General features: G+C 40.7%; 1 protein-coding gene across 2 annotated transcripts in view; it reads right to left on the bottom strand.

Moving 5' to 3' along the window:
- Window positions 1–6,321, bottom strand: part of LOC138048218 (uncharacterized) — a 72,127-nt gene extending 65,806 nt beyond the window's left edge. Inside the window, exon 1 of one of the 2 annotated variants that reach the window (XM_068894595.1) lies at window positions 6,199–6,321. The gene's annotated coding sequence lies outside the window, so the exon portion shown is untranslated. Of the gene's footprint in view, window positions 1–4,631; window positions 4,724–6,198 lie in introns of those variants that run through there. The other variant, XM_068894594.1, reaches the window with a different exon arrangement.
- Window positions 6,322–7,027: the final 706 nt, after the last annotated feature.

Here is a 7,027-nt window from a genome sequence, read left to right on the forward strand (position 1 = left end):
GAACGAGGAGAAACGGTGTTACCTGATCCCACAGAAGCAACCTCCTTCTGGAGCAGAATCTGGTCGGAGGAAGTCGACCACAATGAGAGAGAATCTTGGCTAGACGATGTAGAGGTGGAGTTCAGCACAACAGAGCTCGAGGTGCAAGAAGATATCAGCATCACTGTGGAGGATATTAGAAATGGAGTGAGCAAGATTGCAAACTGGAAGGCAGCCGGCCCGATCTTTTTCAGGGGTTCTGGTTTAAGAAACTGACAGGATTGCACTCTAGATTGCAAGAATGCTTGCAAGACTGTATATGTCAAGGGAATGTGCCAGCGTGGAAGGTCAGGGGAAGAACAGTTTAGATACAAAAGGACACAGCGAAGGGTGCCCAGGCCAGCAACTACCACCCTATTGCCTGCCTACCCATGATGTGGAAGTTCTTGACAGGAGTTATGGGAGAGAAGTTATACCACCACTTGGAAAGGAATGGACCGCTAACAGATGAGCAGAAGGGGTGCAAGAAGGGATCCCGAGGAACGAAAGATCAATTGCTTGTAAACAATGTAATCCTGAAGAATTGCCGGAGAAGGTTGACAAACTTGTCATTGGCTTGGCTACAAGAAGGCATATGATATGATGCCGCTTTCATGGATCCTGAAATGCCTGGAGATGGTTGGGGCTGCCAAGAATATGATCTCTATAATCAGAAACAGCATGGTGTACTGGAAGACAGTATTGACATCAGGAAGAATGGCTCTCGGGCAGGCTGACATTAGGATAGGATTTTTTCAAGGTGACTCCTTGTCACCACTACTGTTTATAGTGACCATGTTACCCTTGCCCCTAGTACTACGAAAAATGAGAGCTGGATACAAACTAGCAAAGGACATGAGGCCCATTAACCACCTACTATTCATGGATGATCTGATCAGAAGCTGTACGGAGCTAGCAAAGATCAACTAGACTCACTTGTTCAAGTAGTAAGGATCTTCTCGCAAGACATTAAGATGTCGTTTGGGCTAGACAAGTGTGCTGTTCTGGAAATGAGAAGGGAAAGACAAGTTGGCAGTAGCGGAATAGAACTACCCGACAAGCAGCATATCGGGGAAATAGAGGAGGAAGGCTACAAATACCTTGGCATCTAACAGTTGGACCAGACTCTCAACACCAAGATGAAAGGCAAAATAACATCGAGTATATAAGAAGAGTTAAGAAGTTGTGTAGATCAAAATTCAGTGGTGGAAATTTGATCAATACCTGGGCTGTAGGTGTAGAACGCTACAGTGCGGGGATTGTGGACTGGACAATAGGGGAGGTAGCCAACATGATAGAAGAACTAGGAAGATCTTGGCAATGAGTGGCTATCTGCACACCAGGGGTAATATTGCGAGGCTGTACTTGCCGAGAAAGGAAGGGGGAAGAGGACTGATCGGCATCGAGGAGTGTGTAAGAAAGGAGAGCAAATCCCTTCATGGCTACCTAAGAGAGAGGACAGAGTTGATGCTTTAAGCTGCGTTGAAGGAGAAAGTGATTGTTGAAGAAGAGAGTCTGCAGGACTATGAGAGGAGGAGGAATCACGAGAAAGTTAAAAACTGGAAGGAGAAAGCCCTACATGGTGCGTTTGTCCAACAAATATCAGATGAAGCTGGAGATGAGTCTTGGAGATGGCTCAGGAATGGATTCTGAAAAAAGGAAACAGTATGTTTGATTCTTGCTGCTCAGCTTTAAGAACAAACTCGATCAAGTACAGCATAGATAAGACCTCAGAGACACCACTGTGTAGATTGTGTGGAGATGCTACTGAAACAGTACGACAAATTGTCAGTGGATGCAAGAAGCTTGCCCAGAGAGAGTATAGGAAGCGCCACGACAAGGTGGCCCTGCGGGTACACTGGAAGATGTACAGGAAGTATGGAATAGAGTGTAATGACAAGTGGTATGACCATCAACCCTTGCCAACCGCAGAAAATGGAGAAGGGAGGATTACCTGGGACATGAGTATCTACACAGACAGAGTGCTGAAACATAATCGGCCAGATATTACTCTAGCCATATAGCTGTGCCAGCGGACCAGAACATCATCAGAACTGAAGAGGAGAAGGTTGAAAAGTACCAGGAAGTAGCATTTGAACTCAGAAGGATTCATGGAGCCTCGAAAGTCACAATAATACCTATCGTGATTGGTGCTCTTGGAAGCATGTGAAAAGTTGCAAAGACCTGGTTTGGCAAGCTAGATGTACCTGACGTCCTTGGAAGTGTACAATTATCGGCCATCCTTGGAACTGCTCACCTGTTGCGGAAAGTGTTGTGTCTCTAAGCTACGGGGAGTTGCTGAGACACAATAAACATTACCCAGTAGAACACCCAACAACTGGAGAGAATCCAGCATAAACTAGCTAGCCTGCTGCCCGCCCACAATGACAGTGAGAGATATAATTTTAGGACTAGGCGTATGTTTTCAGTCCCGAATGTGAAAACAAAGAGGTTTAGAAATACTTTTATAATGCACTTTGGAATTAAACAACAATTGTAAATAGAAAATTAATACTGGTGTAGTTAGGAATTTTATAGTTGAATTTTTAAACATGCTGTATAGAACACAAGTAATTCAACTTATAGCTGCAAGTTGTGGTTTTTTAATAAACGATTTACTCTTTACTTTACTCGAATAATAATAATAATAATAATAATAATAATAATAATAATAATCTTATTATTATAACTATAATGATAATAATATTGCCTCAAGCTTGCTGTAAACTTTTTTGCGATTACCGCACTACATTAGCAGCTTATGCAAATTTAATATTTTTACGATTTTTCGCGGCTGCGCCTGCTTGGTTAAAATATATTTGGGTTATAGTTGTTTTTCCCTGTTGTTGTTTTAGCAGCAGAGCAATCCCGCGTTGTCTTTGGTGTCGTAGCAAATCATTGCGCGCCCTAAACAAATAACGCAGTGATTGGCGCTTCACTGAAGATCTTGCTGCGTTGTTGATCTCAGATAATTAATTAAATAAAGAATTAAAAGAATTGGGCGACCAACTTGGAGGGCTGGGCACCCCAGCTGAAATGCTAGGGAGCCCGAAGGGCTCTCCGAAATTTTCCTTAGAGCACAGCCTTGGCACTTCAGGCTGTTGAGGTTTTCATTTACATGTATTTCTAGTCCATGAAAGCACCCTGTTGAAAGCTTTGCATTGCATTTTTAATTATTTAATGATCTAACTAATTGATGTAATTGGTCATCAGAGATATTCCTTTTGACTGTTTATACATTGTTATTGCTGATGGACTGTGATTTCCAGTAGTTTGGGAATTTGCACCAAGCTCTGAGGGTACTTGTTTATTGAAGACCTTATCTACTGATGATTCATCTTAGAATTCTAATTGAATTTCAGCATTCTCTTGATCATTTATAAAATCGTATGAATAAATGACAGTGCGATGCTTGTTTTTAGCCATTCTAGTGCTTCTGTTACTAGTAAATAGCTGATAGAGATGCTGTAGTGTGCACCAAAAGTTGTCTAAACTGTGCAAATGGCAATAAGAGAAAGATTAGCGGCAAGTCATCGATGTAAAATTCTAAACAGGTCCTGAAATTTGAAGCATACTGAAGAAACCCATTTCACTGCTGCATTATGACAAATTTTCAACCAATCACACATGGACGCATGGTGGGCTGAATGGAGTTAGCGTGGTCGCACAAATCCAGAACCTCATTTCCATGCGTAGAGACAGCTCAGAATTCTCGTCGCGGTGTTGTCGTCAAACCAGTTTTGGCCGGCAAGCTGAGATTGCTTCCCACGGGACGCAATGAAGCGCATATCGTTAACATGCCTGGAAATTGTGATTACAGTTATGGCTATTCATTTCAACAGCTTTAATTCGACGATTTTAAAAACACTTGTTGAGATCTGCTTTTCCCGCATATCCAAACAAGCGCGCAAAAATACTTTTGAATTAGTAGGCACCGTCCTTAAGCCTTCATGGGTTATTGGACGTTTGCACGTTGACACTGCATAAGCGGATTATACGTGGTTAAACAAATAGTCACGCGTTAGATCACGTTGCCACAGGTTGAAAATCATGTTACTTCACAAGCGCAATTTGACAGGAATCTTTTTCAACAATATAAGATAATTTTGACTCTGACTATTTTTGATGTTTCGTTTAGGACGTTTCGGCTGGTGCCTGAGCTTCAGTCTTTATCAGTTGAAATATTAGTTAGATTAAGCACCGCGAAAACGGCGAACGCTGAACGTCGGCTAGCCGTTTATTGTTTGCCGTTCCGCCCGCGATGTTCGTCTGTTTAAGCTTCCCGACGACACGGAATTAACTAAATGTTCGTTGAAAAAGAAACTTTTTCAACTTATTTTTGAAAATATTAACTGAAATACAGTTACAGTTCAGTACAGGCCAGGCTCATATTTCTTAATTTTCCTAAGGCAAATGTTCTCTGTCGACATTCACTGCGATTAGGAAAAATAGATACAGAGAAGTTATGTATTTGCCGCTTGAATTTGAAACTCTTTTAGCTTTATAAGCAGTTCATGTAGAAGTAGGATGATAAATGAAGCTTAGCTATAAAAGCAAGTGATCAAAATGGAGAATGGAGAAATAGTTGGTAAACATGGGCTACAAATACTCACGTTTTGGCCTTCCCTACAAACGGGAAAAATGTCCTCCTAGAGTAGAAACGGCGGCCGGCAAACGGCAAACGCGGGAAATGTCAGGTCACGTGCCCTTCCCGGCCGTTCGCGGAAAAAAAATACGCGGTGCTTAATCTCTCAATTAACTTCGTTAGTACGCGTGATTCAACGAGCAGCACGTCGAACGCGTGCTGGGGAAAACTCCGCGTGAAGTTTCAAGTGTAGTAAAGTAGAATTTGGAGAAATAAGGATAAGTTAAGATTTGATGTAGTTTAAAAATTACAATTTGAAGTTAAAAAGTGATATATGGACACGGATTATTTACATAAAGAATAGTAATAAGGTCCGCCTTGTTTTTCTAGTATGCCAGTATCTTCCCCTCACATTTTGAACTTTTCTTCGGACTCCCGAGGCCGAAGGACACACTTTTTGTGAAATGTTTTAGAAGTCGTTCAAAAAACGTGCAGCACGTGTTACACCTCGTGTTTTTGAGCCCGATGAAACACTGCTTTTGGTTTTTTATTCATTATCTAAAGGTCTGTTGGCCGTAATCTTATCAATATGATCATTCCAAGATAATTATAAGTAGGTTGTTTTTCTTAGTTATTTATATTCATAACCTTACATTTTTTGACATCTATTCTCATCTGATTCAATTTACACTATTCAGTGATGTGAATAAGATCATGTTGAAACAGTTGAAAGCTTTCTTGATCATTGTCCCTAGTTCATTTATAGCCCCTACTAGTTACTGCCTGTGTTTTCACGACAGCCGTGGTCTCGCTTAACATTCCTGAAAGTGGTTTGTTTGCAGACTTCGTTAAGCGAAGTGCATGTGCCAATGCAATAATAAAAGTAATAAAAATAGCTCGCCTGTTGCATTTCCGATTTGAATAACGGCAAGCGACTCCTCATTGACCGGAAGTATTTGCCGACTCGCTACTCGCTTAACTTTTGAGGCGCGTTCGATTGACCCTATTGCGGAATAAGAATACGTGGAGTGATGAGTTAAAACTAGACATGTGTGGCGTTTTGCAGAAACACAGATAATAAAGCTATGTTTAAAATAGCATTTTAGCAGATGTTTGACAATATTAATATGAATCTCCGCAAAAACAAAGGATTTCTAACCTCTATTCCATGTATTCCTATTCCGGTGGAATACGGTCATTCGACCGCGCCCTAAGTGAGTTGGAAAAGCAACTGTTTCCACCCGATTTCCGGTTGTCACTCGCTAAGCGACCTTAAAAGCCGCTGGTGAAAACACCGCCACTGTCATCAGCGTAGAGTGCTATCTTATGATTTACTGAAATTACATCAGAGAAATCATTGATAAGTATAGTGAAGAGCAAGGGTCGCAAAACTGACAACTAATCCATGAATTACTGAAGATAAGCCACTGACAACCGTGTGTTGCTGGCGGTTACTTAGATAATTAATGCAGCACTTTAAGTAAATTCCCTCTTACACTATACCGACGTAACTAAGTAATTAAAAATAATATGGTATGGTCAAACAAAAATTGCACCATACACAATATTTTATACGTCTATAACTCTTTGCTCACCTGGCGCAACATTTTGACCACTGCGATGATGGATATCGTAGACAATACTGAAACCACATTCAGGGTCACATGCCGTGTCTTTGAAAACATCTCCTGGTACAGAAAGTAAAAGGAAGAGAAAATCTGCTAATTAGCTTATACAAAAAGGCCAGACGGTCTAATAAATCCATAATTTAATTCAGCTTCCGGAAAAGAAGATTAGGATAGGGTCGAACATTCATTCCTCGTAGCGCCTGGAAACTGTAACGTGACCTGATTAACCTCTATAGAAAAAACAAATTTCTCATCCGTTCTTGAAGAAAATTGAACCCCTGGGAAAGATATTGATATACAGTACAGAAAAGCATTTGCACGCTAAAAGAGCTGTAGAGGCCTTAGGTAATAGGTCTTTTTCGATATATTAAAATTCAGCTTGATAGTGAGGCAGTGAGGACAAGGAAAGGAAAGTGGATGATATGTAAATATTTTTCACATTCATTCCAACACATTTCAACTGTTTTGGTCCTCACTGCCTCAGTATCAAGCTGAACATTTGATATTTCGAAAATGGCCTATTTTATCTGTTTTTAATACTTTGCAGTAGATAAGCATAGATCCTCTCAGTGCGTCCCACATTTTTAAAAATAAAACATCCGGATTTGATACGAGAACTCAATATTGAAACATAAGACTTGATGCCCACAAGTGTTTATGAGTGTGTTTCAGACAGCACCGAAACGTGCGCAAATTTCACATGTAGTATCACGCGACTTTTTATGTAAACAAACGTCGGAAGTTCGGACATTCGAGAAGATCGGATATATAATACATAGACATTTCTTTTTATGCA

The sequence above is a fragment of the Montipora capricornis genome, chromosome 1, assembly GCF_036669925.1.
Source record: "Montipora capricornis isolate CH-2021 chromosome 1, ASM3666992v2, whole genome shotgun sequence".
Classification (NCBI taxonomy): Eukaryota; Metazoa; Cnidaria; class Anthozoa; order Scleractinia; family Acroporidae; genus Montipora; species Montipora capricornis.